An 8,529-nucleotide genomic window follows, 5' to 3' on the forward strand; every position below is an offset into this window, starting at 1 on the left:
TTATTTCTAAAGTCATCCTTAAAATTCATAAAAAATAGTAAAATATATCTCCGCTTTTTTATACGTAAATATTTTATATTTATTCTATGCTCCTCTCCTGAATTAAGATTCGTTCAACTTAAGGATTGCACCCGAAAATTGAAGAAAATCTTGAATGATCATTTGTTGAGGATGTTCATCTGGTGTCGCCATTTTTCGTAACAAAGAGACATCAAGTTGAAATTAATACCAAATATCAACCATATTTTGAACCACTTAAGAAAAAAAAATCTCAATCAATTTAATTCAAAAATACTGCCATTTAGCACCATACAACTATGTATTAATCGCAGGTAAACTAAACACTCCAATCGCAAGTAAATTAAAGTTGATTTCGCTAATGCATAATTAGTATACAAGTAAATAGCATCTGATTGTTATTTACGATGTCGAAATATTTCTACGAACCCTTGATATTACGGAACACCATTCTACATTGACCTCTACGAACTAGATCTCGGCCAAATTTATTTTGAATAAAGTTACATTAAGTCTTGTAAGAAATCGTGAATTCACTTGACCATTTGACCTCAAATTAGTTAGTACACTAGATGATTTAACTCCAACGAATAATTTTATTTACTATGTAAAGTTAAAAATATTTTTTGAGCTATATTTAAACAAAATATATGGAGCATTTGTAAGTGAAGAAACGTACCTTGTATGACCCAGTAACGAACATTACACACTCGCACCAGCTAGATTAATATTCCCTTTTGCTCTGTTGTTTGTATTGTTCTGCAATACAGAAGGTAGTACCGCGGATTTAGTCGTACCAAGCGATCAACAAAATATCCCACCTGATACATTAATACCTCGGCGACAAATTTACTTAAGGATGAGTACAGAGATGACCTTCAAGTCTCGCTACACAATATGACTCAGACAGGCTTGAAAATTAAAAAAAAATGTTCTAAATTAAACATCACGCGCTACCATTTAAGGATGTGTACATTGATGTTTTAATATACAATGACATATTATAATTGTTCCTAGAGCGATAATGTACATTACGATGTGTTGGGTAATATTTGTAAAGTATACTCACGAATGCATTCATTAGGTTAAGTAGGTCCTACTAAGCGTTCGACTGATCGAATGAGTCGGGATGTGTTCGGGTGACGATCGGGAAAACTCGTGACTACCTTCACAACGAGTCCACTCTATTAGAGCGAGAGCGCGCGACTGCTTGAAGTAGAGGTTCGCGGCTTGCGGGGTGATAACCGCTGATAAGCGCCGCGTCATCAGGTAGTTGATGATTGTCACTAAATGGTTGCTTTACAATTTTCATCTTTAGTGTGTTGTACAATTGCTACATTTTTCTTTGTCTATTACTGAGGCAAATTATGTAAATTTTTATACTCTTAAATGTAGTAGATAGAGATAGACAAATCTTTATTGTAATATACAATTAATGTATCTGAAAAAAAAATACGTTTCACTTTTAATTTACATTATCTGAAACAAATCAAGGCTTATTTGGTCATTATTTGAAAAAGATGCTGTAACAAAAAGGTTACGGACATGTTTTTGTAGCATTATTGGGATAGGATAATGTAGTACGCATTCTGAATTTCAAAGAGCGAATTCGTAAGAATATTCATGAATGAAGAAGGCAAAATCTTCTTATCACGTGATCCAATATCAATTTGAAAACTCTCAAGGCCCGAAGTTAAAATAAAAGCGAGCAAGAATCTTGTGAGGGGCTGGATAATTGATGGATGAATTCCTGCTAGCCCTTTATATAAAAAAACATAACAAATCATGACGTTATAAGAAAACTAAAGTATACTAGTTCATATTACTTTTGCACTGGACGAAGGCTATTCATTTGTAGGGTTACGAAATAACAAATACTACGCTAGTTTTGCTGTCCATATGATAATATTCTAGTCGTGGCTGTGGAGTTATTACAGCATTTGACTCCATTTTTCATAATCTCCTTATTCTTAAACATATAATACGTAATTCAATATAACCAGAAAGTGGCCCACTTCAATAATTACAGCGTTATGATTTTCTTATTATTCTAAATGATAACCAATTGTTTTATTTCTATTGTGATCATTTTTAAGGTATTTTTGTGATTTCTATCTAAGTGAGGGACAATGTTATATGAAAACAGAGATTTTTCGCAATTCTCATGGTTATAACTTAACCTTATGAGACTCAGTTAAGTAAAAACGTATAGAAAAATATTAATGCAGTCGGGAAATCCTGATAATACGTCAGCATGAAACTCTAAATATAGCTTATATTAAAAAGCCTTTTTGGCATTTACCAGAACATTTTGGACGCCTGTGGCGATGAGAGTTCAATTCCTTAGTACCACAGCACTAGCTGATTTACTACATGTACATTCTCTTTGATTAAACAATTATCAACTATTTAATAATTAAGTACTGATTGCCAAAAGATATGGTTGTTTAAATAATATTGTTCGTCTTAAATATTATCTATCGTATTATGATTGCTGTATCGCTTGATGAGTCTGTTAGTACAGTATAACACTTACGATCATTCGATCGTGGGAACAATTTTCTTTGTAGATATTATTTTCACCCAATGTACCAGACATTGATATGTTACGAAAATTTACGATTTCCCTTTGTTTGGAAATGTATTCAATAAGTACTTTATTATTTATACATAAAAAGTAAACGACGATAAATCAATGTTTATACAAATTTTATCATGGAAAGTATTGGTATAGAAACCAGAGACTTCTTTAATAACATCCCTTAAAATAACTTACATCGTAGATACTAATTTAGTTTTCTGATTCAGAAATCATGTAGAATTATTTCTTGGTATTAAATGACGCCGAACATCTTTCATGTTTTCATTTGACAAAATTACAAAATAAAATACACACGCAAAATTTCTCAAACTTATTTGAAAGGGTGAAGGGAGGCTTGATTTCCTCCTAAAGGGAGTTGGAGGACAGGGTGGAATGGAACAAATTGATTATACGCCCTTTTGCCTGAATTAAAACGAACTTAGTTCATTCAAAAGTCTTAGTCAAATAAATTGTGTCGGTTAAAATATCGGTGATACAATTTGATGCTCTGATTGATTGGTGAATTTCCCAATTAGCGAAAAAAGGCATATTAAAAGAAATATAAAAGAACCTCTATCCTCCTAAGGTCAGATGCTTATATTTTAATTTAATAATATTAAACGAGGAATTCTTGTATTAATTGGGTCATAATCTCAGAAACACGTCTGACAATTTGGTCGAAACTTACTACACGTAGGTTTTTGAGGAAATCTCTGGGAAAACTCTGAAATGATACTCTCACTAAACTCTATAAGGATACTGAATTGTCGAAGAAGCGTCGTGAAAATTCTTTGAAATATTGAGCGATGGTCGAGCGCTCAAGATCGCGGTGGAGATCTACGTTCCGAGAATACTAGGGGCACCAATGAGCATTCGCACCATATACGAAACCGCCTGCAGACGGTGAACGATCGTGAATGAGCGTAAATTAATACTACGCTTGCGTACGACATGATCGGACGTACGATGACTTTATACATCATCATTTTGTTCGTTTCGTTGCGTCCAGTATAACTCATAGATATTAAATGCGACTAGTCCATGCAATGGACGTAAAGTACTAGTTATTTTGACTTGAGAAACGGTGCCAAACCTGGACTAGACCAGCCATGTCATCAGCACACTAGGCAAGATAAGCGTAGGGCCTCGGCAGGTCAGTCATACAGAGTGAGAAGAAGGTTAAAGTCAGAAGTTAGGTCTGAGGCACTCCTGACCTGACCTAACCATGTCGAAATTTATGATTTGTAACGTTATCTTGTATAATCCGCACGAGTTTATCGGGCCCACATAGTGCGTGAAGCTTGTGTATTAAGTCATTGTGCCAGACCTTATCGAATGCTTTCGCGACGTCAAAATACACAGTGTAATGAACACCATACTGATGTAATTTAAAAACTTACTCCGTAAGGCGACGTTCTTGTTAAGGGCACGAGTGCACGGGACGGAAATCGAATTGTACGTCTGGTATTAAATTATTTGCAGCGATATACGTATTCTAACGGGCGACGGGCGATCTAATAAACTAATCGGTCTGTGACAAGTGCGCACCGTTTTTATTATTTCATTTTATTCTTAATTACAATTCTTCAATAATTACGTTAGAATTTTGTATTGTACATAATATAATTATTATGCGTGAGAGAAAGAGAAGCCAGACAGACTGGCGCAGTAAGCGTTACGTTACGAAGCGGTTTAACCTTCCATAAGAAGGTATCACTTCAAAACAATTCAGTATACAGTTTTTACCTTATTACGATTTTGTTTTTACTTTGATCGAATTGGAAACAATTACACTCATAGTCCCGCTGAAAATATGTGTATCTGCTTTTTGCACAACAACGGTGTGGTAACAGAGACGACAGCTTATTCAAACGTTTCTGTAGCGCAATGAAAGCGTGAGGTTTCAATGAGTGAGTCCTCAAAAATATTCCCACTTTTTGGTGTTCAAAAAATAAAATGTATAAGTTTCTGATGAGTGTTTCTTCATACTTAAGGATTGTCAAAGCTTATTTTCAAAGTTTTAATTAAACTGGAGATATGAGGTATGTACCAACAGAATAGCAATTAAAGCTCTAACATAGCTAAAAAACAATTCAAACAATCAAAATTTAATTGAAAACATACGCTAATATCTACGGGGTAAAAGTAGCGTCTCCAGTTTAGTTAACATAATACTTAAATAACATACACTCTGACTCTATTTCAATTCTATTTTTGCGACATCTATCACACAACACTAAAATAATATTACATAAGAAAGATCCGTTTCCAGGCGTTATTTGCCAATTGTTATATCTCAAACATACATATTGTACAAATGAGACATATCTCGTAACTCCCTTGGCATAAAATTTACAATATATAGTACCCAACCAGACTTGTACTTATTAAAATCAGCATCAGCCACCCAGAAAATCAGAGGGCCTCTTTTGTTCAACATCAAATTGCATTGCAAAATATACACATTTACATTCCCAAGGTGATGCATCGCGTATAAAGTTATTTATGATTTTTAAGTTGCCTTTGAGTATGAGCATTGTGAAGATAACAAAAGGACAGTTTTGTGGAAGAAAACGTTTCAATATCTTCAAGCTTGTACAATATGTTCGGTGGCAAATGAACAACTTAGACTTTTAGGTATGGATGTGTCATGTGTGCATGTAAAAAAAATTTATTATACTTTTAAATCACAGCTTAGACACTTTGACAGTGATTTAAGCCAATTTTACAATACCTGCTAACACTAAATATTATATCATATTATTTATTGTCTGAAATGGGCGGTTGTGAAATGCACTAACGTAATGCGGTTGGGACTTAATATCCGGTGACGTATATATATATATATATATATGACGTAATATCCGGTCGTGAAAATACCGTAACACCCTATTATATACGGTAATTTGTGCGCAACGCCAAACAATCAAGCTAGATGACTTGAAAGCCGATGATTCGAGCTGATCTTCAATCAGAGATGAGAACAGTACTACTGCATATCAGGCGAATATGCTTTTTCAATTTCAGGCGATAGCTTGAATAGCAGTACTGTCTCGCTGTATTGTGCTCACCAAGCTTTTTGACGGCAATTCGACTTTAATATCTTCTAATTGACCACGGAACCGAACGATGCACAAATTATCGACGTCATGCATATATAGGAGATACGACAAAGGGAGAATTTTTCGCAGTGAAACACAAACCTGTGTCTTGAGTGTTGAGTTTCTGGCACAAATTTTTTTGGGCTGTCAACGACGCTATCCCGAGAAATTTTGGTACAGATGGTGTAAAAAGTCATTCGTCACATTTTCTCTTTAAAAAAGTATACCTTATATGAGATGGTGCTAAGAAAAGAACGTGTTTACAACCTTGTACCACAGATAAATCTGAACGATAAAAAAATTTTCTTTGTACTAATAATCTTTGTCATATCTAAAATCTACGTAATAAGTTATCTAGGGATATCTGTCATCATCAATCGCCACACCATGATAACCAGAAAGAGCCTTCCAGATATATATTAATTAGGCATATAACTTAAATAAACTTAACTGATGATATGTTAACCCAGGTGGAAAAGTCATGCCTCTAGAGACTCCTCGGATCCACTTCATCATTAGTTAAACTTGCACTAAAATTAGCCATGGCTGAGTTGTTTCTCTTGAAAATATAATTTTAAATGGGTTTTTATTTTTAAACGAACTCTTTTAGAATAATCTCCATTACTGTAACATTTTTGTCGAATCGAGTTTTCTAAATCAAACAAATAAAGGAAAACATAATAGATTAAGTTTATAACAATATGCGCCTTATTTTATACGAAAGTAAATTACTAATAATGAGTTCATATACTTTTTAATTAGCTGGGATAGGATGCTATTAATTAATTGGGATAGGATGCGTTCTTTTTTTGCATCGTACCCTTGGGGCAAGGTTTTTTCCCTTCGGATGATATTGCCTCGTATCTTAAAGCCTCGCCTAGTATCGGAATACTAGGTCTCGAATTCTTGCGCGATTGCCAATTCCCTGGCCATCTGGAGGGCAAAGCCAAATTTTGCTTCAAAGAAGCTGGGCGTCATGAATAGAGCACGGTAATACTTCAAGCCGGCCCACATTCTAGCGCTCTACAAAGCGCAGGTCCGGCCACACATGGAGTATTGCTGTCATCTCTGGTTTCGCGCACCCCAGTATCAGCTCGATCCAATTGTCGGGGACCCAGTGCTCTGTGAACGGCTGGATCACTTAGATCATTGGATCACTTAGGACCGCGCGGCGTAGAGACGTCGCTTCATTGTGTGTCTTTTACCGCATTTATCACGGGGAGTGTTCCGAAGAGCTGTTTAACCTGATTCCTGCCGCCGAATTCCATCTTCACACGACACGCCACAAGTTCGGATTTCATCCCCACCATCTGGATGTGTGGAGGTCCTCCACAGTGCGGTTTTCAAGGAGCTTTCTTCCACGTACTACAAAGCTATGGAATGAGCTTCCTTGTGCGGTGTTTCCGGGCGATACGACATGGGTACCTTCAAAAAATGCGCGTACACCTTCCTTAAAGACCGGCAATGCTCTTGTGATTCCTCTGGTGTTGCAAGAGAATGTTGGTGGCGGTGATCACTTAACACCAGGTGGACCCGTACGCTCGTTTGTCCTCCTATTCCATAAAAAACATCGACATCAGTCTAACTCATGATTTCATGCTGATAAACAGTAGTGATTATATTCTCTTTGCTGATAAAATAACAAGAACCAACATCTTAAAATAAACTGTGGCGGCCAACTAAACTAAGTTAAAGAAGTGTACAATATTAGTATAAAGTTTCACCTGAGAATAAATCAAGAATTTGCAAAATTTGACTATATCGCTGACAACAACGAAATGATGATTCTTCTGGGATTCCAATGATAATTCTGAAGTATTCCGAATGTTAGCAGCCTTGCAAATAAACGCAGGAAACGCTATACGTCCGAATAAATTAATCAGAAGCAAAATGTTCACAAAAAGAAGAATTGATTTGTGAACATTTTGCACATTCTCGGTTTATTCTCAGGTATAACTTTATAACGAGTATATTCCTAAGGCTGTTAATGTATAATATTAGTAAAACATTCGTTTAATGTATGACTACTATAAGTAATTTAAGAAATATATCAGGTGTGGGTATTTTGAAAAAAGTCTGTGATTTCAACACAGCATTATTGTGTTTCGGTCTGAATGGCGCCGTAGCTATTGAAATTACGGGGCAAATGAGACTTAATATCCTATATTTCAGGGTGACGTGCGCAATCGTAGTGCCGCTCAGAATTTTTGGGTTTTTCAAGAATCCTGAGCGGCACTGCATTGCAATGGGCAGGGCGTATAATTTACCAACAGCTGAAGGTCCTGCTCGCCTCGTCCTTTACTACTTAATTAAATACTTCATAGATGCAATCCTATGTAATCATATCGTCATAATAGGTATATGTTTACATGTAATATAATACAGTGGACGTCTTCCGGCTGATGATGATGATATATGAGTGGTTATTACTGGTTGCTTACACGTTTACTTAAATATAATACTAATAAATATATACGTTTTCCTGTAATAATTATTAGGTTAGAAGCCTAATAATTATTACAGGAAAAAACTAATGTTTGTATATTTTACAAGCTTCATACTTACAACTGGCATGTAATTTGATTTAAATAATCATTTTTAATTTTGAATTAAATTGAGTATTGAAAGTAATTTTCAAAATTTGCTTATGTCACAATACACTTTTAACAGAATAAATTTGATGTAATATTATTTTATCCAAAAATCACATGAATGAAAGTTGCATCCCATTACTATCCTCAACTATAACGAAAAAGTAATTAAGGACTAATATACATGCATGTGGCGCGGAATTTATAAATGCTATATAAGCGTTTGGTCCTAACCTAC

The 8,529-nt window shown here is 35.2% G+C and overlaps 1 protein-coding gene across 1 annotated transcript in view; it reads right to left on the reverse strand.

The window, feature by feature from the left end:
- Positions 1–1,211, reverse strand: part of LOC126978941 (adenylate cyclase type 6-like) — a 308,068-nt gene extending 306,857 nt beyond the window's left edge. Inside the window, exon 1 of the mRNA XM_050828068.1 lies at positions 1,088–1,211. The gene's annotated coding sequence lies outside the window, so the exon portion shown is untranslated. The remainder of the gene's footprint in view (positions 1–1,087) is intronic.
- Positions 1,212–8,529: the final 7,318 nt, after the last annotated feature.

This window comes from Leptidea sinapis, chromosome Z, assembly GCF_905404315.1.
Source record: "Leptidea sinapis chromosome Z, ilLepSina1.1, whole genome shotgun sequence".
In the NCBI taxonomy this organism is placed as follows: domain Eukaryota; kingdom Metazoa; phylum Arthropoda; class Insecta; order Lepidoptera; family Pieridae; genus Leptidea; species Leptidea sinapis.